Source organism: Peromyscus maniculatus, chromosome 10, assembly GCF_049852395.1.
Source record: "Peromyscus maniculatus bairdii isolate BWxNUB_F1_BW_parent chromosome 10, HU_Pman_BW_mat_3.1, whole genome shotgun sequence".
In the NCBI taxonomy this organism is placed as follows: Eukaryota; Metazoa; Chordata; class Mammalia; order Rodentia; family Cricetidae; genus Peromyscus; species Peromyscus maniculatus.
The window spans coordinates 67,250,996-67,277,952 of NC_134861.1; the positions used below are offsets into that span (position 1 = coordinate 67,250,996).

General features: G+C 37.9%; 1 protein-coding gene across 1 annotated transcript in view; it reads left to right on the forward strand.

Moving 5' to 3' along the window:
• The window catches only part of Gabrb1 (gamma-aminobutyric acid type A receptor subunit beta1), a 407,586-nt gene that overhangs the window by 274,562 nt on the left and 106,067 nt on the right, over window positions 1–26,957 (forward strand). The gene's annotated exons all lie outside the window — the stretch shown is intronic.

A 26,957-nucleotide genomic window follows, 5' to 3' on the forward strand; every position in this document is an offset into this window, starting at 1 on the left:
TTATCAACCTAATATCCATGGACCCCCAAAAGAGTTCATGGTTTTCATTGAACTTTAGTGTGGAAGATTCACACTATCACATCCACTAAATTTTATAAGAAATGTATTATTTGTGTGATTAGTATAGAAAACAGACCTTGGTGTTGTTGTCAATACTTATGACTAATACCAAACAGAAAGCATGTGAATATCAAATTTTATACCAAATTACAACTATTGTATATGATTCAAAATAACATCTACTCTTTAACTACTTCAAATTTACAGTGGATGTCTGACCCCTTGTGTGATCTTATTAAATGCATTACAAAGCATATATAACTGTATTACATTATTAAAACTTTGCCAACCACTGACAAAACTAACTAAACTTTGCTAACGCTTCAATAAATCATTGTCTATTGCAATCTTTTCTTCAATATTTTGCATCAGTAGATTTTTCTTAATAGATACCAATAAGTTTCATTGAATAGAAAAGGGATCTACGATGGAAAAAAATTAAGAAGCCCAACTTAAATCACTGAGTCTTCATGTCTTATATTTGGAAAAATAATTAGTAAAGTTGTTGACGTGCTAAATCACAGGCTCTGGATTCTATCCACATTCAAACTATTTGCTGTGACTTTAACTCAGCTAAAGAACTCGGTACCCCGATTCTTTTCCTTGCAAAATGAGGACATGAGCACAGACCTCATACAGTTCCCAATATGTTAAGTACTTAGCACGTAGGAAGCATTTAATAACCATAAGTTGTACTACTGCTTTAATGTCATAGAATGTGGCCTTTGTTCGGATTGTGTTGTTCGGTAGGTATTTGGCCAGCAGCGGTGGCTTTGATAACGTACAAAAACTGCTGATACACATGCCAGAGAATAAAAATGCATACAAGCCTCTTTCTTGGCAGCTAGCATTTTCCATTTGCAGACTAAATATATTAAATTCATTATTTTGAAGAGGAATTTGAAAGGTTTTTTTGCCACTCCATTTGTTCTTCGACACTGTGGGGATGTGTAAAAAGGGCTTATCGCACAGTGCTGTGCTCAGAGGGTGAGAAGGCAATGGAAACAGCAACAACAAAAGTAAACTGGGAATCGTTGTACTGGGTGGAGCCCCTAGTCTGGGTTTCAGCCTTTCACCTGCCCCTCGGTACCAATGACCAACAGACACCTGCTGATTCCACGTCTCCATCTCTGCTCCATTCTCACTGGAAGGAATCCCTTTTCTCTTGTGATGCCAATTCATGATAAATGCTCACAAAGGCATGACAATTTCAGTTGCCAGACCATCTGGCTACTAGATACTTCATCATAGATTCTAGGGCCAAGAGCTTCATCAGTTGCCCTGTTTCTATGGAAACAGGAGCTATGGTGATAATTCGTGACTTAGATGAACTGTCTTACTGCTTGTCGAGGATAGCCTGAGGGGGTCAGCAAGCCCGAGCTGTGCTTGGATTCCTGCAGCCAGGGTGTTGGGTGCTATTTGCTTATTTTCATTGCCTGTATGTATACCCTACCCTCTGAGGTACTTGAGAAATCAAATCAAAGTGTGATCTGAACATAAACCACTTCTGATTCTACCTTCTTTCTCAGAAATACGGGTGTAGACCGGTAGATGGATGCATTAATCATTCTGTCTACCAACAATATGTGTCAAGCATTTAAATATCAGGTTACTTTGTGCTTAAAACTTTTCCAAACAAAGCCCAAATTCCTTAGTTCAGTGGGCAGACAAAATATGGATTAAAACTACAGCTGCTTATGAGTGTTTCAGTCAGTTTAGTCAGCCTTCTGTTTGGGTAAAAATGAAAATTACCTCAGAAAATCAGTTATTTAAGAGACAGGGTATTTTGTTTTATTCCAAATATTTCAGTCCATGTTTACTTGGACCTGTTGCTTTGGACCTCTGGTGGCATAGTATATCACCATGTGATTTGGAGCAGGAAGCCTATTCACCCCAGGACCCAAGAAACAAGGGTGGAGAGGGACTAGGTCCTATACAGCCTCTTCAAGGGCATTCCCCAAGTCAACCCAACTTCCTTCCCCTAGGTGCCACCTTTTAAATGACCACCCCCCCAAAAATCACTACAGACTGGAGACAAGACCTCCTACCGATGGGCCTTTAAGGAGTATTCAAGATCTAAACTCTACCAATGAAAGACATCAACTTCTTAAGCAGGGACAGCATTTAGAAAAATAGAGCCTACACTATTTTTGGAATGTCTTTGGTATTTCTTTGTTGTTATTTTTAGAAAAATAAAAATAATTGAATCAAGGACTAGATATCATATTTCATTGCCAGGACTGTTAAGTACTCTTTGGCATGGGCTTTTCTGTTGGATTACACTTGTTTTTCATGATGTTGACATAGTTGAAGAGTTCAGGCCAGCTATATCATGCAATGTCTCACAGTCTGTACATTTTGAAATTAGATCAGGTTCAGGTTTCAAACTTTTGATAACAACTCTACTTAAAAGTATAATGTACTTCCTCCTATTGCTTCAAATAAAGAGACACTTAGTTCTGATTTGTATCATTACCTATGCTGAAGTAAGATTACCTGGTTAAGGCAAAGCTGACTTCCTTCTTTATCTAAACCATACCACAGCTAATGCATTGCTTCTTTGTGTAGGTCTGTTCTCTGAGTCCTTCTACTGTGGCTGTTGCTTACTGGCACACACTAAGCTTGGTTCCAAGTTCTCCCTGAATAAGTGGGTGACTGCAATTCATCTGAGACTGCCATCCTTCTGGGAAGGCTAATAAAAGGCACCATTGACCCCATGGTTTTCCACATCCACACATGTGTGTGTTTTATTGCTGCAATCACAAATTCCCAGAAGCATGCTAATGTAAAACAGAACACATTTATATAATCTAGACATCAAAAATCTAACATTTTTTTTCCTAGTCTTCATTCCTTCTGGAGACATCTATGGAGAGCTAGTTTTCCTGCCCTTTCTAAAGGCCACTGGTGCAGCTTGCACTCTTCCTCACATCATTCTAGTCCCAGACCCTTTAGTCACGTTTCTTCTGTTTGCTTATGTTTGGAGACATTTGCTGAAATCTATCAGATGTAATTTTTGATGAATTTTGAAAGCAGATTCATAGTACTGAAGATGTCAATCAAAGGCTAAGTCCATTATTCTCCCAGTACAGGCTTGATCAATGAGATTGGTCTGTTTTGCTTCTGTCCCATGAAATGACCTGGCTGGTTTGCTGAGATCTGAATATTAGACCTGGGACTCATGGACCCTTACCAACATGGCTATAGATGCAAGCAGGACAAGCATGTCCAAGTGACTCCCTGCCAATTCAAGGAGAAACACAAGCTTCTACCCCTGATTTTTTTCCTGTACATTTATTTAATCATCTCCAAAAAAATATGTAATTGTCTCTTATACTCTTCCACACAGGCAAAAGTAGATTTTATTTCCTTTCCTCCAAGTGGAAAATTATTCCTACCTTTCTCTACAGATTTTATGATGTTTATTTCAGAGTTATTGATATTAATTTTTATCCAATCTGAATACTGATGTCCTTAAGTAATCCTAAAGTGATTTTCTTACTATATTCCCTTGTAAGGACGTTTTAACTATAGCTAAAGAGCAACAGCATTTGGTATTTCTTCTTGGCTCTCCTTAGTTCTTTAGCCTTAAATACCCTAAGGATTCGACTGTTTAGGCACAAAAGAGTTTCCAAATTTTAAAAAAATACTCTCAAATGAGAATATTTCCAACAGCAAAATCAAACTCTTAATACAGTAATGATGAAGAGTGATCATAGTTATACGCATGTACGATCAGAAAGTATGAAACACTATCATTTTGTAAGCAGTATCAGACTAAAACACAAGATCGTAGACTCCAGACTTCCTAGGCTCACCCTCTCTGTGAGCGAGATCAACAACAACAGCACGTATAAGTAGTGCCTCTCTCTTCCTGTATCTTCTTGTGGTTTCTAACACATGGACTGACTGAAGAGCAAACTACAGCCTAGGTTCTGAAGTCAGAGGCTTAATTTAAAAACCTTAAAACAACAGAAGCCAACAGTGCAGAGAAAAATTGAGAATGTAAGCAACACAAAGTTTTATGGCCAACTACTGTTCTCTGCTGCTGTCACATGAGACCCTTGTAGTGTATAACAACAGTTGGCTCCCTCTTTTTACATGCAGTGAAGCTGGTTTTCCTCCCAATTTCATTCTCATGAGAGTCTCATGTTTACTATGCATAGCTTCCCTAGCTAAATGTAGCTGGAATTTTATTTCTTAAGTAGCCTTTTTTGCTACTGACTGGGCACTCACCCAAATGATTTTTTAATCAATTGCTATGTTTTTATACAGAGCATACAATGGGTTGCTTCACAACTTATTTATAGTGTCTACTAGCTTATTCTTTTCTTTCAGATTTTATCCAAGCATTTACTGTCTATCCATAAACCAATACTTGCTTGGGATTTCCCGCTTTTTCATTTTAATCCCATCACCAGACTCAAGAGCAGGAGACAAGTTCACTCATGGTTAAGGACCAAGTTTCTGCAATAAAATACCTAACTTAGAGCCGGGCGGTGGTGGCACACACCTTTAATCCAGCACTCAGGAGGCAGAGCCAAGCGGATCTCTGTGAGTTCGAGGCCAGCCTGGACTACCAAGTGAGTCCCAGGAAAGGCGCAAAGCTACACGGAGAAACCCTGTCTCGAAAAAAAAAAAAAAATAGCTAACTTCAAATCCCTACTCTAACATTTGCTAACTTGGTCACCTTTGACAATTCATGAGCTTTCTCCATCCTCATTCTCTTCATCTTTTTATGTCTATTCATTTTATATAGTGATGGATTCCATAAAGACATCTCAGACAAGTATATTCTTTATTTTGACAACATTTATACCACACACTCCTTTTCAACACCACCCTCTTTCCTACTATTCTTCTTCATTTCCCGAGACAATTTGCTTGCTTTCATGTCACATATATATATATCATATATGTGTGTGTGTGTGTGTGTGTGATATGTGTGTGTGTACCACATATGTGTAATTAATTTTATGTTTAATATAAAAAAACCTAGCATCCACCAATGAGAGAAATATAAGATATTTGTCTTTCCTGTCTGGCTTATTTCATTTACCATGATGACTTCCTTTTGTATCCACTTTCCTACATATGACATAATTTTGTTCTTCTTTATAGCTGAATAAAACACTAGTGTGCATATACTCCAGTTTCTTTATTTGTCCATCTGCTGAGGGACACTACGGCTGATTACATAAGTTTGTTGTTAGGAATAATACTACAAAAAAGATAGGTATGCAAGTTTCCCTGTGTTGTGTTGACATAGAGCCCTTTGTGTACAAACCCAGACAGTTCATAGCTGCAACATATGATATATTTGCTTTTTGTTTCTTGAAGAAGCTGCATAGGATTACCATAATGGCTGAACTAATTTACATCCCCACCAATAGTGTACAGGGGTCCCTTTCCTTGTGTCTTCACCCAGGTTTCCTGTAATTTGTTTATTTTTGTTTGTTTGTTTGTTTTGTTTGTTTTGGTTTGTTTTTATTTTTTTATTCATTTTACATACCAACCACAATTCCCCTCTCATGCATCCTCCTGCTGCATCCCCATTCTTCCCTCCTTGACCCATGTCCCATCCCTCCTCCAAAAGGATAAGGCCTCCCATGGGAGAGTCAGCAAAGCCTGGTACCTTCTGACTTGGAATTTCAATGCAACTTTAATTTGCCTTCCCCTATTAGCTAAGCAAGTTGAACATTTTTACTTATATTTATTGTTCTTCATCTTTTGAGAACTGTCTGTTTATCTTGCTGGCCCATTTGTTGATTCGATTATTCGCTTTTGTGGTGTTTGGGGTTTTGTTTGATTTTGTTTTGTTTTTTAGTTCTTAAATATTATGGAATAATCCTAAATCCAATGTATAACTGTTAATACTTTTCTCACTTTGTAAACTGTCTCTTCATTCTGTTGTTCATTTTGCTGTGCAGAAGCTTTTTATACAATCCAATTGCCGTTCTTTTTTCCCCATAAGCTCTCTAAACGATTTTCAGAAAGTCTTTGCCTATGCCTGTATCACAAAGTATTTTCCTATAACAGTGTCAGAGTGTCAAGTCCTCTGTTAAGGTCTTGATTCATTTTGAAATGATTTTTGTATGAGGTAAGCAATAATTTTATTCTTCTCCATGGGGTATCCCACTTTCCTAACATCACTTGGGAAGGGATGTATGTTTTGTCAAAAATGAGGTGGTTGTAGCTGCAGATGTTTGTGTCCAAATCTTCTGGTTTTTCCCCCGATTTGCTTCTCTGCTTTTACACGCTATCACTCTGCTCTTGTTCCCATGGCCCTGTGACCTGGAAGTCAGTTACAATAATGTGTCCAGTGTTGATCTTTTTACTTGCAATTGGTTTGGCCATTTTGGGTCTTTTGTGCTTCCATTTAAATTTTTCTTATTTCTGTCAAAAATATCATTCATTGAGTTTTTATGGGACTTGTATTGACTCTTTGAATGATTGGGGCACTTATCTTTAAAATAGCACCTACATAGTTAACATGTGATTTTTAAACTATTTTTCACCCACTCATCACTAAATTTGGTTTTCTTTACCTCCTTCACTTTACATTGATATCCAATGCTAGAGGGAAAGAAGTTAATCAGAAATTAATTTGAATATCATGGTTTAACTTTGCATGTGAGCTAAACCACCAATTAACTATGCTCATAAACCTTTATTATTATTGAAAATAGCAAAAATGAAGATTATTAAGCATATAAATCATTTGTCTGGTACACAGAGCATAATCCTTTTTTTTCTTTTATCTCTTAAATGTACAACGGGAGTCACAAGAGGCCCTTTTATTGTTTATTACAGTAGTTCTCAACCTGGGGGGGGTCAAATGACCCATTCACAGAGGATTCCTAAGACCATCAGAAAACAAAGATATTTACATTATTATTTGTAACAGTAGCAAAATTATAGTTATGAAGTAGCAACAAAAATAATTTCATGGTTGGGGGTCACCACAACATAAGGAATTGTATTAAAGGGTTGCAGCATTAGGAAAGTTGAGAACCATTGGCTCTTTACCTACATGGTTTCTATCTCTAGCAAAAGTCATTCCTTCCCTCACAGACTAACCAACATGCTAAGTCATCCCTGAAACCTACACAAATGACATCAGAGGGACACCTTTGGATTTCCCTGAATGTGTATACATCTTCTTATGGGAACCATTCATTGAGAATACCATTGCTTTTTGTTTTACTTATTTGCATAATAAAGTTAAATTTCTGCTTATACGTTCTAGGGACACACCATTGCCTTTAAGGTAAAGTTCATATTTCTTTCAAACAAAGTTTTCTCTGCCTGACTGTCTTCCTCTCCAGTCTTCCCTTGGCAAGTCCCCATATTCCAGCCATACTACCATAGCCCAAGTTCCCAATCATGTATATGTTGTCTTCAACTTCAGTTGTTTTACAAAGTGGACATGAAATATGGAGTATACAGAGTAAGTAAGCCACTGGCTTTTGCAATGAAGACAAAGTTCACAGAATAATTAATAAATGACTTATAAAATACATGTAGAATTCATTAAATGGACCTCAATGCATATAAAAATTTAGTAGCATGTATAACATTACAAAAAAGAAGTAAGCAGAAAATGTCTGATTGTGCAGCCCAGAGTATTACCTATAAACAGAAAGGAATAGGAAGGCCAAAGTCTTGATCACTCACTGATGGCTATGATCTCTCCAAACTCAACCACCCATAAGCAAAAATCAAGGACTCCCATTCAGGCCCAATATGTTCTGTTCAAGAAAGATAAATGAAACCCATGGTTGCTAAAGGACTGGCAGTCATCACCTCAGTGTGGTTAGACAAAATTTTCCTTGCTCCTTTCTCTTTGTATCATTTCCTAACTAGCTTCTGTGAATGCCTCATTTAATGATCAGCTTTTCTCGGTATAATCATGTAATCAATGGGCAAGTATGAAAAGAGTGTGTGTGTGTGTGTGTGTGTGTGTGTGTGTGTGTGTGAGAGAGAGAGAGAGAGAGAGAGAGAGAGAGAGAGAGAGTATGTGTAAAAGAGAGAATGAATGAATGCTTTAGAATTCATTCAAGGTTCTCATAATGTAATTGGCTACATACCTTTTCCATTACTTCCCATTGTTTTAAAGTAATTTAATACTTTGTGTAATTTAAGTAGTTCAGTTTGATCTGTGAGCCTTACTATTACTAGTTCCTGATCACTGGGTAGTTTGCACGTTATTCTATGTGGAAGCTGCCATAAACATCAAGGTAATTTCTCCTATAATCCTAACTGTATCATATCCTCATTTGTGCTCCTGCATACCACAGACTTCTAGCAAACGGATACTTACTCTTTGGGAGCCAAAGCATGCTGATTCTGTGTCAAAAGACTTCCCTCTGTATTGTTTCACCACTGTGCTTTTTGCTAGACAAAAAAGATCTGTGCTTCTAACACAGATCTCAATGATCTCCACTCTCTGATATTTGCATCACTGTATAACTTCTTTTCCTTTAGTATGGGCTGGGCCTAGTGTGTCACTTCAAAAGAACGGAAAAAAAGCAAAAATGATACAATGTCATGGCTGAAATTGTGTTTTCAAAAGAGTCACTGTATGACCATTTCTTGCTATTTCTGATAAAAAGCTAGCTGATGGGACTCTTTGACAAGCAACTAAGAAGGCACAAGAAAGGCACTGACATCCTCAGTTCATTAGGATGTGAGGAACTGAGCCCCATAAAAACCCATGTGAGTCAACTCAGGAGCTCAAGCCCCTCCAGAGTCAAGCATTCAGGTAAAACTATAGTCCCAGCCAACAGCATGATTGAAATCTGATGACAGACTCTGAGAAAGATGCATCAAAATACATCAAGCCAATATTTCTGGCCCATACAATCTTAAAGATGACAGATGTTGCTTTATGTTGTTAATTTGGAGGTGAGGCATAACTTCTTGTATAGCACAGCAATTAATAGTTAACATATTCTCCATACACACATATATCCTAGCACTTTCAACTTTCTCATTCGTATTATTGTTAACCCCTTCGAGACAAAGATCCTAAGTTAGTTGCTTCTCTCCTATGGTCTTCCATTCACTTGAACATGTTAGGTTTATGATGATAATAGTGATTCAAAAGCTTCTTGTGGAAAATAACTTGATCAAAATCTATAAGAGCAAACATTTATTGAGTCTTTGCCTCTCAGGGCAGTGTTTTCCCTGCTTTGTAGGTATTAGTCAAGCTAATACTAACACTTCTGCGACCTAAAATGAAACTGAACCACAAAGACAAAGGTAATTTGTCCAAGGTCAACAGTTGATGGAGCCTAGCAATGAATACAGCAGTCTACGTAAAGGTCTCATTCTAACTACATTAATATTATATTCAACTGCTGTGCACTGCATACTTTCCTTTAATTTACACATATTTACTAGCAGACTGCTTTTGAAAGGGAAAATGATTGATAAATATCAGATAAAAAGCCAGCATCACACCTTGTTTTTCTGGATGACTTTCTTTTATTCCTTCTGAGCCAAGGAGACTTACACATTGGCACCAGAGGAATTCTTAGACTCTTCCCTCAGGATCCATTATCATCTGTGATGATGTGAAACAGAAACCATCAGTCCACAGAGACCCTTTCAATTCCCCATGCTGTCTGAGTAAAAACTACAGAATGGCACATTTTCAAGAGTCTTTATTACTGCCAATTTTTGTTGCCATTTTAAACCTATTATTTTAAATGAGCTCACTCAGGAAAAAAAAGTGTGTTATCTCCTTGAAATAAGATCCGTTAATACACAGCAATCTCATTGAATCACAGTTACAGTGGAACCTGGAGTGGTGTTAATCACAAATCAAGATTGTTCAGGGGTTGGAGAGATGTCATGGACTTTAATAGACCCAGCGAGGTGAGCAGCTGTGCCTCTTGTCCTTAATCCTTGACCAGCATTCCTGGGAGATTAAACTTTAATATAGAATACTGTAATAATTTCCTTATTTGGTATTGGAGCTATTCTCACAAAGGACAATTGAATGCTTGATAAGACAACATGTGTGTCATTTTTATGAGCTTGGCTTATCAAATAATAGAGTCAAATATTAAAATTAAAGAAAAATAGTAAGTGAGTAATTAAAAGCCACCTATGGGGTTGACAAGATGGCTCAATAAATAAGAGCACTGGCTGTTCTTCAAGGGGACACAGGTTTGATTCCAATCACCTGTATAACAGCTCAAACTCATCTGTAACTGTAGTTACTTGGGATCTAATATCCTTTTCTGACCTCTTCAGGCACTAGACATGCATTTGGTAAATGGATATACATGCAGGCAAACACTCAAATATATAAAATAAAAGAGAAAATGAAATGAAAAAATAAGAAAATCAAGTATGTTACAGAAGAGAGTTTATCAGTCTTGTTTCCTCTCTATAAAGACTGAGCCAATGAACAAAGTTTTTCTACTTAAAAGGCAAGTTAGGTACATTGAATATGGGTACAGAGTACATGAGCAAAGATGAGAACCAACCACCTGAGGAGAGAACACAAATTTTCATTGTCTAGAATCTGTGCTTCAGAAATGACTTCTAGGATCATTTTTTATTTTTTATTAATAATTTATTTTAACCCACTGATTCTAGTCAGTGTTCTTCATATGGTTTTAACAAATTAAAAAAAACACCAAGAAGGAAGTTGAAACAAGTCAGTTACTACAATTGCATTGGTTGAAAAGAATAACACCATACATAAATTGGTCATAATCACTTAAGTTCTACATTCCAGCTAATAATCATGATAAGCAGAGAAATGGTTGGACTTTGTTTATTTGTCATCTTAGTGGTGTAAGGGAGTTTGCAGAAGCCTACCATAATAGGTCAGGGTGACTTAGGGCACTGTGATCTCATGCTTCATGTTTCCCAGGAGATAAAGGATTATGTAACCTTTTTCTTAAGATACTTCACATCATTTCTCAAATAACAAGAAGAAAGCAAAACAAAAAAATCCTATCAGGTTTTCAATCATTTCTAGTATAGGACTTTTAGAGCACCTTAAATTAAAATTGTGTTAGATTATTGTAGTAACCAGAAGTAAAAAGAAATAAAAAGATAACAAAGGCAAAGGCAGGTGCTCAAGAGACGGCTCCATAATTAAGAGCACTTGGTTGTACTTGTGGAAAACCCTGATGGGGTTCCTAGCACCCAAGTGGCAGCTCAAAACCTTTTGTAACTTCAGTTGCAGGGAATCCAAGCTGTCTTCTGATCTCCTCCATAGGCACCAGACACACACACAGATACACACACACACACACACACACACACACACACACACACACACACATACACACTGCACTTATAATCAATACACATGAAGTAAAAATAATAAATCTTCTTTAAATGGTAGCAAAAATGTCAGAAGCCTTTGGAGATGTGACCTGTCCACTTACACAGTCCTGGAAGTAACTTCATCCTGCAGATGTGGCATCTGGTCTACAGATGCAATAAGGATGCTAGAAGACTGTCCCCTGATCCCATAGAATGTGGGGATATAACTGAGACTTACTATATCAAAGATGCTAGATTCAAAACAGTAAGTTAGGTTTTGAAAGATAACTTCACATTTAAAGTATTTTACTCCTGTAAGTAATTACTGGGAACGGGTCGGACAACATTGTATGCTGTCATTTAACATCTTCAGGACAGTAATCAATATAGGGAAAGTACAGACAGCTGTTTTGTAAGAATTTTGTCTAGTGTCTCCCTTGAGTTTGAGCTATATTGTTGAAAATCAGATCATTGATAAACGTCTATGAGCTTCCCACCAGGCCTGTTGTGTGGGGTCACTGGTGCTGCTGTCGCAGAGAACCTCAGGTCTAAAGAACTGAAATTTGGTTCATGATTCTGGAAGCTGAGAAAATCAAGACTCAAGACCAGAATCTAGAAAAGGTATTTTTGTAAATTCATCCATAGCAGTAAGGAAATGCAACAGAAGAGAGGGAGAGAGGAAGTGATACACTGATCATGCCCACACCCACTTTTTATCATCTTCACACTGTTTATTAATTTTTTAAAATTTTTCATACATTTTGCTCATATTCTTTCCTTTCTCTCAACTTCCCCTAGATACTGTCCCCTCCCTCCTCCACCCAACTTCATGTCCTCTCTCTCTTTCTCTCAAAAAAAAGAAAAGAAGAGAAAAAGGAAACCTCACCAATACAACAAGAACAAAAAAAAGTGCATAAAAAGTAGGAGTCCATTTCCTGTTGGCTAATTACCCCTGAGCATGCGGCCTGCCCTGGACTATGGTTGATATGCCCAGGGTCATTTGGTTGGATAAAACTGATTTTTCCCTCTATTAGGAGATACAAAATGCAAATACCGTTTTGGTTATGGGGTGGGATTTTCTCACTACTTACCCTTCTTCCAGCTGGGATTTTATTTGGCTTGACCTTGAGAAGGTCTTCTGTGTACTATAAAACAGTGTCTGTGTGTCCATATGTCCTGTTTTATCTGATAAATACTGCTTGCTTCCTTGGTGTCATCCACTTTCTTGAGCTCTTACATTTTCCAGCCCCCTCTTCTACATAGATCACTGAACCTTTCGGGGAGGGTCTTGATGAAGACATCCCATTTCGGGCTGAGTGCTCCAAAGTCTCTTAGTTTGTGCACATTGTCCATTTGTGAGTTTTTATGTTAGTTACCACTTACTGCAACAAGAAACTTCTCTAATGAGAGATGAGCGATGCTCTGGTTTCCGGGAATAGCAATACTTCATTAGGTGTTATTTTATTGCTGTATTCATTTAGCAGATTAATCGTAGTGGGTTTTCCCCCTAGAACCCACGTGGTTCATTTAGAATACCCATAGAGGTTGGGTAGCTAACCAGGACCAGTGAGCAGAAAAAGACTTCCCAAGGAAGGGAAAGTAAAATATGGTGTTATAAAAGGATAAGGAGGAAACTAGAATAGGAGGATTAAATGGGAAGACAGGTGAGAGGTCGGGACAAAGGAGGAATATGAAGAGGAGTGACTCACGAACAGTAAAAGCCTTTTGAAAAGCACATGGAAACCTACTATTATAGAAGCTTTATATATACATATATATATATATACATATATATATATATGTGTGTGTGTGTGTGTGTATATATTTACTTTAAATGGAGATGACATGTAATGTGTGAGACATCCTTTTATGTAAGTCCATCCTCATGAAAAGGGAATTGATCTCTCCAGGGGGACACAGCCCTCACAGCTCTAATGGCCCAATAATCTCACTATTTAATACTGCTATGATGGCAATTAAATTTTAGCATGACATTAGAAAATTCAAATATTCAAGTAATAATACTCTCTCAGAACTATTTATATCAATAGCTTACATATGCAAATTTAATTGAGGCTAGGTCAAATTTATAATCTGACTGGACAACTCTCAGTGTGCAATATGTATACTATAACTTTGTGATTTGCAAAGACACCAGGAAAATTAAAAGTACTTTGCATATAAAATGTATATTAGGGAGTCATTTTCTGTTTACATATAGAATTACATATAATATATGTTTACGTTTATACCTAGATATATACTTTAAATGAAATTATGTGACATCAGAATTTGAAGTTGAGGTCTTGTAACTGAAGATGCCACACACTTTAGACATAAGACTTCCCTGTAGTAGGAATCTTAAAAGTTCTTATCAATAAAATCAAACCCGGGGCCAGTTATTAGGGTGAAATACTGGATGGTCAAAGAGACAGAGCAAGCCACAGCTAACCTCACCTGGCCAACTTCTCAGCTGGTCTTGTTTCCTCAGACTGGAAGCCTCTGTGTCCTCATATCCAAATGGCTCTCAGCTGAATTGTGCTGCTGGAAGCCTGAAAGCTTAACCAGCCAAATGCTTAACCAGGCCAAATGCTTCTAGTTTCTGGTCCTCATGCCTTATATGCCTTTCTGCTTTCTACCACCACTCCCTGGGATTAAAGGCGTGTGTCACCTTGCCTGGCCGTTTCCAATGTGGCCTTGAACTCACAGAGATCCAGAGGGATTTCTACCTCTGGAATGCTAGGATTAAAGGTGTGAGTGCCACCATTTTCTAGCCTTTGTATCTAGGCTGTCTGTTCTCTGACCCCAGATAAATTTATTAGGGTACACAATATTTTGGGGAACACAATACCACCACACTTCCCCAAATCAAACTGGAACTGATCTGGAAGCCTCCTCCCTTGGGACTGACCTCCATAGGATCAGAAGATGCTATGTATGCCACCAAAGGAGAGGAGCAATTAGTACTCCTACAAAGCTATGAAGCCTGTGAACTACAACAATGACTGTAAAAGCAAGTACTTGTTCCATGGTGGCACTTTCGTATTGTTGATAACCAACAGCTGTCTAATTGGGTGTAAGGCCAATAGGAGTAAATGTATACCTATTACTGTAAACCTAACCAACTACTCATGGATGGAGAGTTCTGAGCCCAAGAGGAAAACAAGCTCCCTCGTTCTTCTGAATCAATATAACTGTATTCTAATAGTTATTCTTATACCCAGAAATAAGTGTGGTCCCTACCCCTCATCAGAGAAGGTTTTTTTTCCCTTGCAACAAATGAAAACCAATTCAGGGCTCCACAACTACAGAGAATAAATGACTGTGGCATTTTACACTCCAACTGATATATCTGCAAATACAACTCCTACAAATAAAGATCATTGAAAAAATGCAGAAGTGGGATCAGAAAGATTGTAGGAACCAGAGGCAAAGAATGCTTGCTGTGAGATAGTGCCCCCGAGATATGACAGGGAAAGTGGACCCATGAACAATATGGCTGTCTGAACAAGACCAGCGTAATGACACCAATGGATGTGCCATAGTAGATGGGAAATTCCACATGGTCCCAACCCATAGATGAAGAGCTACTGGTAGTTAATGGCTGCTGACAGAGACAGAATCAGTTTTGACCATGGTGGGACTTCTACATTGGTTGTCCAAACCCAAGTGATCAGCCCTGGACACATGTACATATGAACAAAGCTAAATGGACTTAACAGATAATATATATTGAGTGAATATACATATATATGTATGTATGCATACACATGTAAAAATAATAATTAAAGAAAAGATTGATAATTTGGGATCGGGAAGCACAGAAGAAGTTAGGGGGAAGCAGAAGTGATGTTCATGCAGTATTGGTATATGGCATTCTCAAAAAATAAAATTATATTTAAAAGCTATAAATATATAAATAATAAAGATAGGTACTAAGGTGTGGATAATCTGATATAGCAATTACAAAATAAATAAGAATCATCAGAGATTGAGTCTTTTATTAAGTAGGGTCATGGGTGCCAGACTTTGTAGATGAGTCTTTGATTTCTTCAATAATCAAAGACATGATAAAATCAAAGCAAAGAACAGAACATAAAATCTTGGAGTCTGCAAAGGGGTCTCAGCAGATAAGAATACTAGATGTTCTTCCTAAGGACTCAGTTTGGGTGTGGCCAGAACCAACTTTGGACAGCTCACAACTGCCTGAAACTCCAGCCTCAGGAGATCGCATGCCCCATTCTGTGCTCCATAGGCACCTGCTCACATGGCATACATTCACACAGACACATCCACATACTCATAAATTAAAATGTAAAAAATGTTTAAAAATAATAGAAACAGAATCACTATCAACTAACAATCACATAGGAAGCAAAAATAATTTTTCACATGAGAAGAGGAAATAACCAGGAAATCCAGTAAGCACGAACACGAAGATAAAGCCAGCTTTACAAATTTTAATGTGTTTTATTATTGTCAGAGTCAAGATTTATAAATCAAGGCAAAGTTCACTTCTAAGTTTGCCACTTCCAATCTTTTTTCCCCTTATTTTGCCATGCTGTGAATTGCTGGACTTTTCTTCTATAGTGCTATGCCCCTCCATCCTTTGGTTTTTTTTTCTTTGAAACACTCTTCTCAAGATGCTCAGGCTGGACTTGAATTCACTGTGTAGTCTAGACAAGTCTCTAATTTATGATCCACCTGCATCAGCCTCCAGAGTAGCTGAGGAATACGGGTCTGTGCTAAGCCTAGCTCAAACTTGTGCCTTCTAGCTGCACATGATTCATGTGATGATGATGATGCTTCAGGAGTCAGTACCATTTTTATAACTACATGAAAGTGTTCACAAGCAATGGATTCATTAGTGCTCGCTTACATCAATAACTGCACAGCAAAGCAGTTTTTAGGTTTTGTTTGTTTGTTTGTTTGTTGTTGTTTATTTTACAATACAATTCAGTTCTACATATCAACCACAGATTCCCTTGTTCTCCCCCCTCCTGCCCCCCTCCCCTTCCCCCAGCCTACCCCCATTCCCACCTCCTCCAGGGCAAAGCCTCCCCTGAGGACTGAGATCAACCTGGTAGACTCAGTCCAGGCAGGTCCAGTCCCCTCCTCCCAGGCCGAGCCTAGCGACCCTGCATAAGCCCCAGGTTTTAAACAGCCAACTCATGCAATGAGCACAGGACCCGGTCCCACTGCCTGGATGCCTCCCAAACAGATCAGGCAACTGTCTCACCCATTCAGAGGGCCTGATCCAGTTGGGGGCCCCTCAGCCATTGGTTCGTAATTCATGTGTTTCCATTCGTTTGGCTATTTGTCCCTGTGTTTTATCCAACCTTGGTTACAACAATTCTCGCTCATATAAACCCTCCTCTTTCTCGCTAATTAGACTCCCAGAGCTCCACCCAGGGCCTAGCCGTGGATCTCTGCATCCAGATCCCTCAGTCGTTGGATGGGGTTTCTAGCACTACAATTAGGGTGTTTGGCCATCCCATCAACAGAGTAGGTCAGTTCAGGCTGTCTCTCAACCATTGCCAGCAGTCTATTGTGGGGGTATCTTTGTGGATTTCTGTGGGCCTCTCTAGCACTTTGCTTCTTCCTATTCTCATATGATCATTTACCATGGTCTCCTATTCCTTGTTCTCCCTCTCTGTTCTTGATCCAGCTTGGATCTCCTGCTCCCCCAAGCTCTCTTTCCCTCGATCCTCGCCCTTCATTAACCCCATTCATGTCCAGGCTGTTCATGTAGATCTCATCCATTTCTCCATCATTGGGCGATCCCTGTGTCTTTCTTGGGGTTCTGTTTTCCAGGTAGCCTCCCTGGTGATGTGAGTAGCAGTCCAGTCATCCTTGTTCCACATCTAGTATCCTCCTATGACTGAGTCAAGCTTTCCCTATTTGCAGATGACATGATAGTATACTTGAGTGACCCCAAAGATTCCACCAAGGAACTGATACAGCTTATAAACACCTTCAGCAACATAGCAGGATACAACATCAACTCAAAAAAAAATCAGTAGCCCTCCTATATACAATTGACAAAGAAGCTGAGAAGGAAATCAGAGATACATCATACTTTACAATAGGCACAAATGACATAAAATACCTTGGGGTAACACTAACCAAGCAAGTGAAGGACCTATATGACAAGAACTTTAAGTCCCTGAAAAAAGAAATTGAAGAAGATGTCAGAATATGGAAAGATCTCCCATGCTCATGGATAGGCAGGACTAACATAGTAAAAATGGAAATTCTACCAAAAGCAATCTACAGATTCAATGCAATCCCCATCAAAATACCAACACAATTCTTCACAGACCTGGAAAGAATAATACTCAACTTCATATGGAAAAACAAAAAACCCAGGATAGCCAAAAGAATCCTGTACAATAAAACAACCTCTGGAGGCATCACGATCCCTGACTTCAAGCTCTACTATAGAGCTACAGTAATAAAAACAGCTTTGTATTGGCATAAAAACCGACATGTGGACCAATGGAATCGAATTGAAGACCCTGACATTAATCCACACACCTATGAACATATAATTTTTGACAAAGAAGCCAAAAGTGTACAATGGAAAAATGAAAGCATCTTCAACAAATGGTGCTGGCATAACTGGATATCAACATGTAGAAGACTGCAAATAGATCCATATCTATCACCGTGCACAAAACTTACATCCAGGTGGATCAAGAACCTCAACATAAATCTAGCTACTCTGAACCTGCTAGAAGAGAAAGTAGGAAGTAGTCTTGAACTCCTATTGGCATAGGAGAACACTTACTAAATGTAACACCAGTAGTACAGACACTGAGAGAAACAATCATTCAATGGGACCTCCTGAAACTGAGAAGCTTTTGTAGAGCAAAGGATACGGTCAACAAGGCAAAGCGACAGCCTACAGAATGGGAAAAGGTCTTCACCAACCCCACATCTGACAGAGGACTGTTATCCAGAATATATAATGAACTCAAGAAATTAGACATCAAACGACCAACAGTCCAATTAAGAAATGGGCTGTAGAGCTAAACAGAGAATTCTCAACAGAGGAAACTCAAATGGCTGAAAGACATTAAAGGAATTGCTCAACATCCCTAATCATCAGGGAAATGCAAATCAAAACAACTCTGAGATACCACCTTATGCCTGTCAGAATGGCTAAGATCAAAAACACTGAAGATACCTTATGTTGGAGAGGATGTGGAACTAGGGGAACTCTCCTCCACTGCTGGTGGGAATGCAAGCTTGTACAACCACTTTGGAAATCAATATGGCGCTTTCTTAGAAAATTGGGAATCAATCTCCCCCAAGATCCAGCTATACCACTCTTGGGCATATACCCAAGGAATGCTCAATCATACCACAAGGACACTTGCTCAGCTATGTTCATATCAGCATTGTTTGTAATAGCCAAAACCTGGAAACTACCTAGATGCCCTTCAACTGAAGAATGGATAAATAAAATATGGTACATATACACAATGGAATACTACTCAGCAGAGAAAAACAATGAAATCATGAGTTTTGCAGGCAAATGGATGGATCTAGAAAAAATCATCCTGAGTGAGGTAACCCAGACTCAGAAAGACAAACATAGTTTTAATTTACAAGAACTGTAATGTGGGGATTAACAAGGCAACTTCATGTAGTTAAAAGGGGGTTTATTTGGGGGTGACTTACAGCCAGTGAAGGGGTTGGTTACAGGATCCAGGAGAGGTGAGGTGCAGTCCAGCGGGATTCTCTGCAGAACTCTGACTCTGTATCCAGGATCACAAGGAGCCAAGAGGGCCACATGCCAGATCTTGAGTCTTAAGCGCTCCTCTCCTAGCCACGCTTCAGAGGCAAGTCCTAGATAGGTGTGGCAGTTGCCGGCTGCCTCTCTGGAATGGTGCTTCAAGGTCAGAGCTGGAACAGCTACCCACTACAGAATTGTATATATTAATAAATTTGAAGAGTGTAAATGAGTCAAGAGAGTCAGTATTATGTGGACCACAGCTTTGGACAAAACTTCTTTTCTTGCATAACAAAGACATATATTTACAATTATTTCTCTTTACATTGTTGTTCCTAAAATAGTTTCAGTTTGTCCCACTATCCAGAACAAGTCATTTATATCTCAGAAATAAAATTAATTAATGGGATATGGGAAATATTATTATTTGTCAGCATCTCAGATGACCAATAGAGGAAAAGAATACACCTGGCATACAATTGTTCTCCAACTGAGTATATTCATTCCAAGTATTTTTAAAAATATAAAATAAAAATGAACATGCACATTAATGTTGTGCCCAGATCATAACCCCCAGAGAGACCACCAAGGACGAGCATACCAGAATGCAAAAGCAAGGTTTATCTGTTACAAGTCATGACAGGGAACTTATCTCAAGCCATCTCAAGTGAGGCAGAGAAGAGTTACTCTTTCTTGGGGAAGTTAGTTTTTATAGGCAAAACCCATAAAATTTCTTAGAGGGGAGGGGGTTAGTACGGGTCCATCCTTGATTGGTCCAGTTTTTCCCAGGCCTGGACTTTATCTTATTCTAGCTTATCTGTTTACCCTGTCAGGAGTTTTACAACTCCTCTCCAGGGTCTGGTCATGTTATCTCCGGAGAGGGGCATCTCGTGGTTAATTGGTTACCATCAGACATCCTGACTCTGTTCTTTTGTTCCTGGGGCTGGCGCCATCATTTCTGGGGACTTGAAACTGGCCTGGGTCTATCTATATTGAAATATCTTTGTCTAAGGCCCCCTTTTTGAGACAATAGAGTGAGGGTCTTGTTGTGCCTAGATCACATCCCCAAAGCCACCACTGGAGACTTTAGGTACAGAATGCAAAAGTAAGGTGTTTTCTAAGTTTACAAGCCTCCAGGGAGGCTCTTCCAAATCTCTCACTCACAGCAGGGAGGTTGGAAGGAGTGCTCCCCTTTCTTTGTGAGGCTAGTTCTTAAAGGCACAGACCATATAATTTATTTTAACCCGCCTCCCTTTTTAGTCTTTTGGTCGAATATCTTGACTGTGTTTTCCAAAGTCCCAATAGCAGATACAGCCACCTGGGGAAAAGGGGTCTAAGTTCTTATCTACACTTAGGAATCCTTGTTTAAGCTTCTCTTTGTCTGTAGGGGATAGAGTAGGGGGTTTTACTGAGGTATCACAATTAACATACCCTAAAGCATAGAAACAAGAAATAAAAATATATAAATTTAGAAGTATATTTAGTAAGTATCTTAGTTTGCTTCTCTGTTGCTGTGATAAAACACTGACCAAATGCAACTTGGAAGCAGTTTATTTTACCTTACATGATGTTATCCATCATCAAGGCAAGCCCAAGGCAAGAACCCAAGGCAAGAGCCTGAAGGAAAAACCAATGGAGCCATGTTGCTTACTGGCTTACCTTCAGACTCAAATCCAGTAACCTTTCTTATGCATCCTTGACTTACTTGCCTAGAACTGGTACCCACCCACAGTGTACAGAACCATCCTACATCAGTTAGCAATCAATAAAATGCCCCACATACATGTAGACAGGCCATTTTGATGGAGAGAATTCTTCATCTGAGATTCCCCCTTTCCTGTGTGAGTCAAGTTGACATCTAAGGCTAGCTATGACAGTAGCTAATGTTTAAGTTTTCTATTTCACTTAGAAATTATTTAGGTGTTCAATGATTACCCACTAATTAATCTAGTTTAATCTTAATCAGATTCTAATTTCAATAGCATGAGAAAAGTTCTCAAGCTAATATATTATAAAAAAATAAGTGTTGATAAAATAAAGATATCAGAATAATGATCTACTTTATTTGAAAATAACTGTATGTTTCACAATCTCAAATTTGTTATATTAAAGTTAGTATATTAGATCCATAGATCTGTATAAAAGCAAGGGATACAAGGCATAGGAACACATATCTTACATTAAATTGATACTGACAAATAAAAATGCAGATGTTTCATGTTAGACTAATTTGTAATTATACTCATTAATTAATTAAAGATTTATATTAGGGGAACTTGGATCTTTAAAATAACTGTGTTAGCTTCTACAAGAAATAATTTTTAAGTTAGAGAACACTTAGAAATTCTAGAATTCTTCCTTATTTCTGGAGAACTTAGGAATATGTGATTTACATATTTATTTATCTATGTAACTAATAAGACCAAGTTCCTTTATGCCACGAGGCCTTGTGATCTAATTTATCAATACTGTCATGTAACAGGAAGCAATGGCTTTTCTGAACTACAGATATGAAAACACCGAAGTGCTTATAAATTCACATCTACACTTTGCTGCAGGTCAAAAGTGAACACAAAAACAAGAGAATTCATTGCCCAGATGTCAAACGGCTGCACTCCACTCCACGGGGCATAATTGTATGGCATCCAAAATGGAAAACTAGACAAACAAAGGAGACTAACACAAGAAACTCAACTCTCTCTCACTCAACAGAGTATAGAATTCCGCCCCTGTGATCCATTAACCTATTTACATAAGTCATTAAATAGTCAGACCATGAAACCAAAATCCCAATCTGTGCTAACACCAATAAATATTGTAGTAGCTGGATGCAAACCAGAAACAAAAAGATCGTGGAAGAGAGTGATAGAACCAACAATGTCATAATCTATTGCTGCTTGATTTTTTTTTTCTAGAAGAAGCAATAAAAGACATACCTGGTTTCATGTGGCCCATGAGATACACGTTATTATTAGTATTAGCGTTAGTATGAGTATGGTTAGTATTAGAATTGAGAACTGTGTATATGGATACAATGTGTTTTAGTCAAATCCACACCTATTGGTTCACCTCCAATTCTTTCCCTATCTGCCCCCAATTCTTTTCTCTCCTAACTTCACGTGCTTTTTAAAAACCCATTGAGTTCACTTCATACTTCCTGTTTGTGCATAGGTGAAACCATCCACCATCTGCTGGACCAGGGTCACATCCATGAAGAAAATCAACTCTCCCTTCTCTGATAGCCATTGGTGTGGAACTTCCTGATCCTCTTCCCCTTCCATCCTGGCATGAGATATACATTCTGACAATGTGTCTAACTGGGATCTATTAGGAGATGAGATGAGATGAGATGAGATGAGATGAGATGAGATGAGATGAGATGAGATGAGATGAGATGAGATGAGATGAGATGAGATGAGATGAGATATAGATATATATATGGTATATAATAGGATCTGATAGTATGGGCACCTCACAAACTGTTATAACACATACATTATTGAAAACAAAATGAGACAGATTTTAGTGATCTCATTAATTAGGGAGAAAATAAGATGTTTATCCAGTTCAGAGTGCCCAAGATGTATATTTTCTGAAAAGACATAGCACATTAAAGAATGGGTAAATAAAGGCAAAGCCAGGCAAAGCTCACAGGGCAGCGAATAACTGCAACTATGGGTTTACTTACAGGTAAGCCTTACTTACTTTCATCCTATTATTTTCTACAACATGCAGGAGGGCAGAACAGCTCAAAGGCAATGAAAGACCAATTAATCCCAACTGCTGGACAGGTATCAGAAGTGTTTGCAATTCACTTCAAAATCTTGCACAATTCTTATGAATGGACAGGTTAGAAAGGCTGGGGGGGGGCGGGCTTTAAAACTAGACCCAGGCCTTCAAGGCAGAACAAGACCCAGCACAGGAGCACAGCTCCCGGACACCACTTTCCCCTGTGACTTTACACACAGTTCTCCTTTCTGACGGCACAATAATGGCCCACAGAGAGGAGGGCCGGTGTGGGTGTGTGACGTGCACGTGCGTGCCCACACAGTTCCTCCCTGGTACACATGCTTCTAGCTGCAGTAGTAAATGTAGCATTTACCTTTCTTTACAAAATGAATAATTTATTTGTAGAGAATTTTAGTGTAAAATTCAAGAAATGACTTAAGAGGAGGACATTATTCACGCTTACTCCCTTCAAAAGTATTTTCCACTTACATGAGTGATACGTTCTGATTATTTTAAATTTCTTCATTAAAATATTATTGACACTTAATTGATAGTAAGCTAATAAAGTATGTCCAAATATTTAAACACTGTTAAATATATTTAAAATATTAAAATGTAAATATGTGTTATTTGGACAGTTTTCTATAATCATAAGTGTTTTGGATAATTCTCCTGAATATCATATCTTATCTAAATTTGGTTGGGAATCTTATGATGACATTAATGTAAACACAATTCAAGCAAATTCTTGGCCTTGGAAACTATCCAAATGCCAGCAATCTGTGTTTGTTTATTTAACCAACGTACTCAAGATGATTTTTAGTAAGAAATTTAATCAGAGTGACAAATATGGATTTTTACCATAAATTTGTTTTCCAAACAACATTGGCATAATGTTTTAATGCAGACAGCACATTGGTCTTTTTCTGTCTTCTTCTGAGAAATCATGATTTCAGTATTTCCTTAAGTTCCTGTTAATTCTATTAAGCCTATACATCAATTTTGAGGCAGACACTGAGCAGACCTTGGTAAGTGAATCATTATGAGGTCATTGGCCTTATAATACTTGCCATCTATCCAAACAGGATTTACTCCAGAAAACAAATAGTTGAACTAAGACATGTGTAATTGCAAACTGTGATGAGAAATGTGAGGGAAGGCACATCCATTCTAAACACCAGCACCCAGCTAAGGGAATAGAATTCTTGATGGATGGGATATATTTCAGAAAATCAGAATTATTAAATGCCAGTTAGCGTAAATTCATGTAAGAGAGAAATAAAATTTGGTTTCCATTCATTATGGCTATTCTTGGATAGGGTACAGGAAGGCAACCCTGTCCAATTTAAAATGACATTTAACATGAGGGTGTAAATAGGGATTATTTGAGGATTATTCTGTAAATATGAGGACATCAAATTTGAATGTAATAAAGAGTTTAAACGTACTATCATGTGCCTCTATTTGCTTTAGTTTTCTTTGAAGGAACAAAGGTTGATAAAATGATGAAAGTGAAGAGTGTGGATAAATAAAGAAAATAGAAAGAAAAGGAAAGGCAAGCTTGGGGAAGGGAGAAAAAGATGATGGGGTGAGAAAAGGAATAAACAGAGAAAGGGAGGAAGAACTCAAGAGATCGTAACAACTCCATCTTCATTTGTCTGAACTCATCTCTTCTCCCTCCTCTCCCCTCCCTCTCCAGTGTAATATTTCAGCGCGTTCTATTTGACTACCTGTGTTTTCTTAGGGCATACATGCTAGTGGTTTGTTTTTACCAAAAATTGTATATAAATGCTGCTTTCTGTAAACGTCCTTTCTAGTTTGGTATCTTGCTTGTTTTTCCATACACTATGTAAGGTTCATAGGTTGATACATCTGAATCTGTTTGTTCATTTTAACTATTGTAAAGCCATCCATTGTATATACACAAGAGTTGCGTAACCGTTTATCGTACCCTATAGCAGGTGTTTACCAGTTGTTGTTTATTGCATGATGAACATCGTTGGGGGCTAGAGAGACAGAGCTCTGTGGTCAAGAGGACTTGCTGCTTCTTCATAGGACAAGAGTTCGTTTCCCAGCATCCACCTTAGGTTAAATAATAATCACTGGTAACTCCAGTTCCAAGAGAGCCAACACTTTATTCTGACATTCATGGGCACCTACACTGTTTCCATATTCACACACACACACACACACACACACACACACACACACACACACACACAATTTTAAGAGAGACAAGGAACAGTTCTCAGTTCTGTGTGTGCTAATAAGTAAGTAGCTGTAAATACAGTGTCCAGGTAAAGAAATAATCACTGGATGAAGACTTTTGTCAAAATGCTTACCATAGCAAAAGGATCCATTTGTTTTCTCCTCACCATAGTATGACATCTAGATTCTCCCCATGGAAATATAAACACATTAATGTGGTGGCTGTAAAATAGTCTTTAATTTTTTTAATTTATAGTTTCTTCACTATAAAAATGAATATTACCCCTAATTTTAAAATAGTATTTAATGATATATCTGACCCCTCCAGAATTTACTCACTTGGCATTGGCTTTACAAAAGTTAATAAAGAAACTAATTTTATTTTATAGCTCACCTAACATGCCCATTATAAAAATTTCTATTTAACAAGAACAAACGAAAGAGACATGAAAATGGGTGAGGACTTGGTGTGTGGAGAAAAGGACAGGAGATTTGTTGAGGATAAAAGGGGGATAATTAAGCAAGCAACAAAGCTTTCATATCATTAGATAATAATCTTATTTGTGAGTTTTGGTGCTATAGAGATAGGCCAAAATGTAGGAAAGTCACATTTTCATTAAAATGTCATTTGTTCTTTTAAATTGCTAAATTGAAAGGCAACTATATATATGTGTGTATATATATATATATATATATATATATATATATATATATATATATATATATATATATATGTGTGTGTGTGTTGTATTGTGTCCTCTTCCAAACATTGTGATCCTGACATCATGAGGAAAATGATGTCAAATAAAGACACAAAGAAGAGAGAATCTTAAGTCCTTTTCCAGAGTGTGTAAAATGCCCACAGACAAGAAGGAGGAATGGGTGGAAATTTACTCCAAGGCTGATACTTGTTATGCTATCTCCTAATTCCAGAATTTCTTCCATTATTGTTTATTTAATGGAAAATATTAATGTACCAAATAGGGAGATTTTATATGGGTGTATTTCCCTTCCCTGTATTCATTTTCGCTCTGTTTTCTGCCTCTATGTAACACCTCTGTCTAGATAAGGCAGTATCTTAAATGCTTGGTGACTCCTGCATCATATTTCTGCCCCCTAGTGAGTACTATTTTAGGATGACTGATCACTTTTGAGCAAACATGTCAGGTCTTGGTTTGGGGAGAGAAAACAGTACAAAGCAATATCACAGTTCTCCACATAAGCCCCAAATTAATAGCTCTAGAAAAAGACTCACTTACTTGCCCCACCTTTTACTTCTGAGTCCTTTTGTAAATTATCCTAGGAATATCTTAGTATATCATTATTGATATCTCAGCCACAGCATCCACTTGAAGTGAACATTTCCTTTAGATTTTATTCTCACTTTTACTTCAATAGCTAGGTCCCTTCTCATTCAGTGGCTTACTACTGCACTATTTACTCAAAACGTATCCAGTACAGACCTTCATGAGAACCTGAATGGTAAGAAGACGGTGCTCTGGTTAGAAAAAAGGTAGACTTGATTATTTCTGCTTCCTAATACATAGTTTAGCAAAGTGGTTAACAAATAATATTAAACATTGTAGAAACAATTATAAATTTTATAAAGTCCACAGTTGTATGATGATAATGATATGATTCAGGAAAAATTTGCCTGGATACTCATGGTAACACATGACCAGAGCGGGCACTGTGCCCTTGGCATGTATTTGTTTAATCACTATTGCTCTATTAGTATTTCTTTGCACACCCTACCCCCATACTGATTTGTGAACTGCTTTTCATATTTCAAACTGGTCCTTGAATCACTATGGCCCAACAGAATTGAATAATAATGATCTCATTTTAAGCAACATTTGGAATATAGATAATTATCTGGAAATGACTGGCTGGGATTGCACAGAGGAAAGAGTCATTAGCATTCAACACC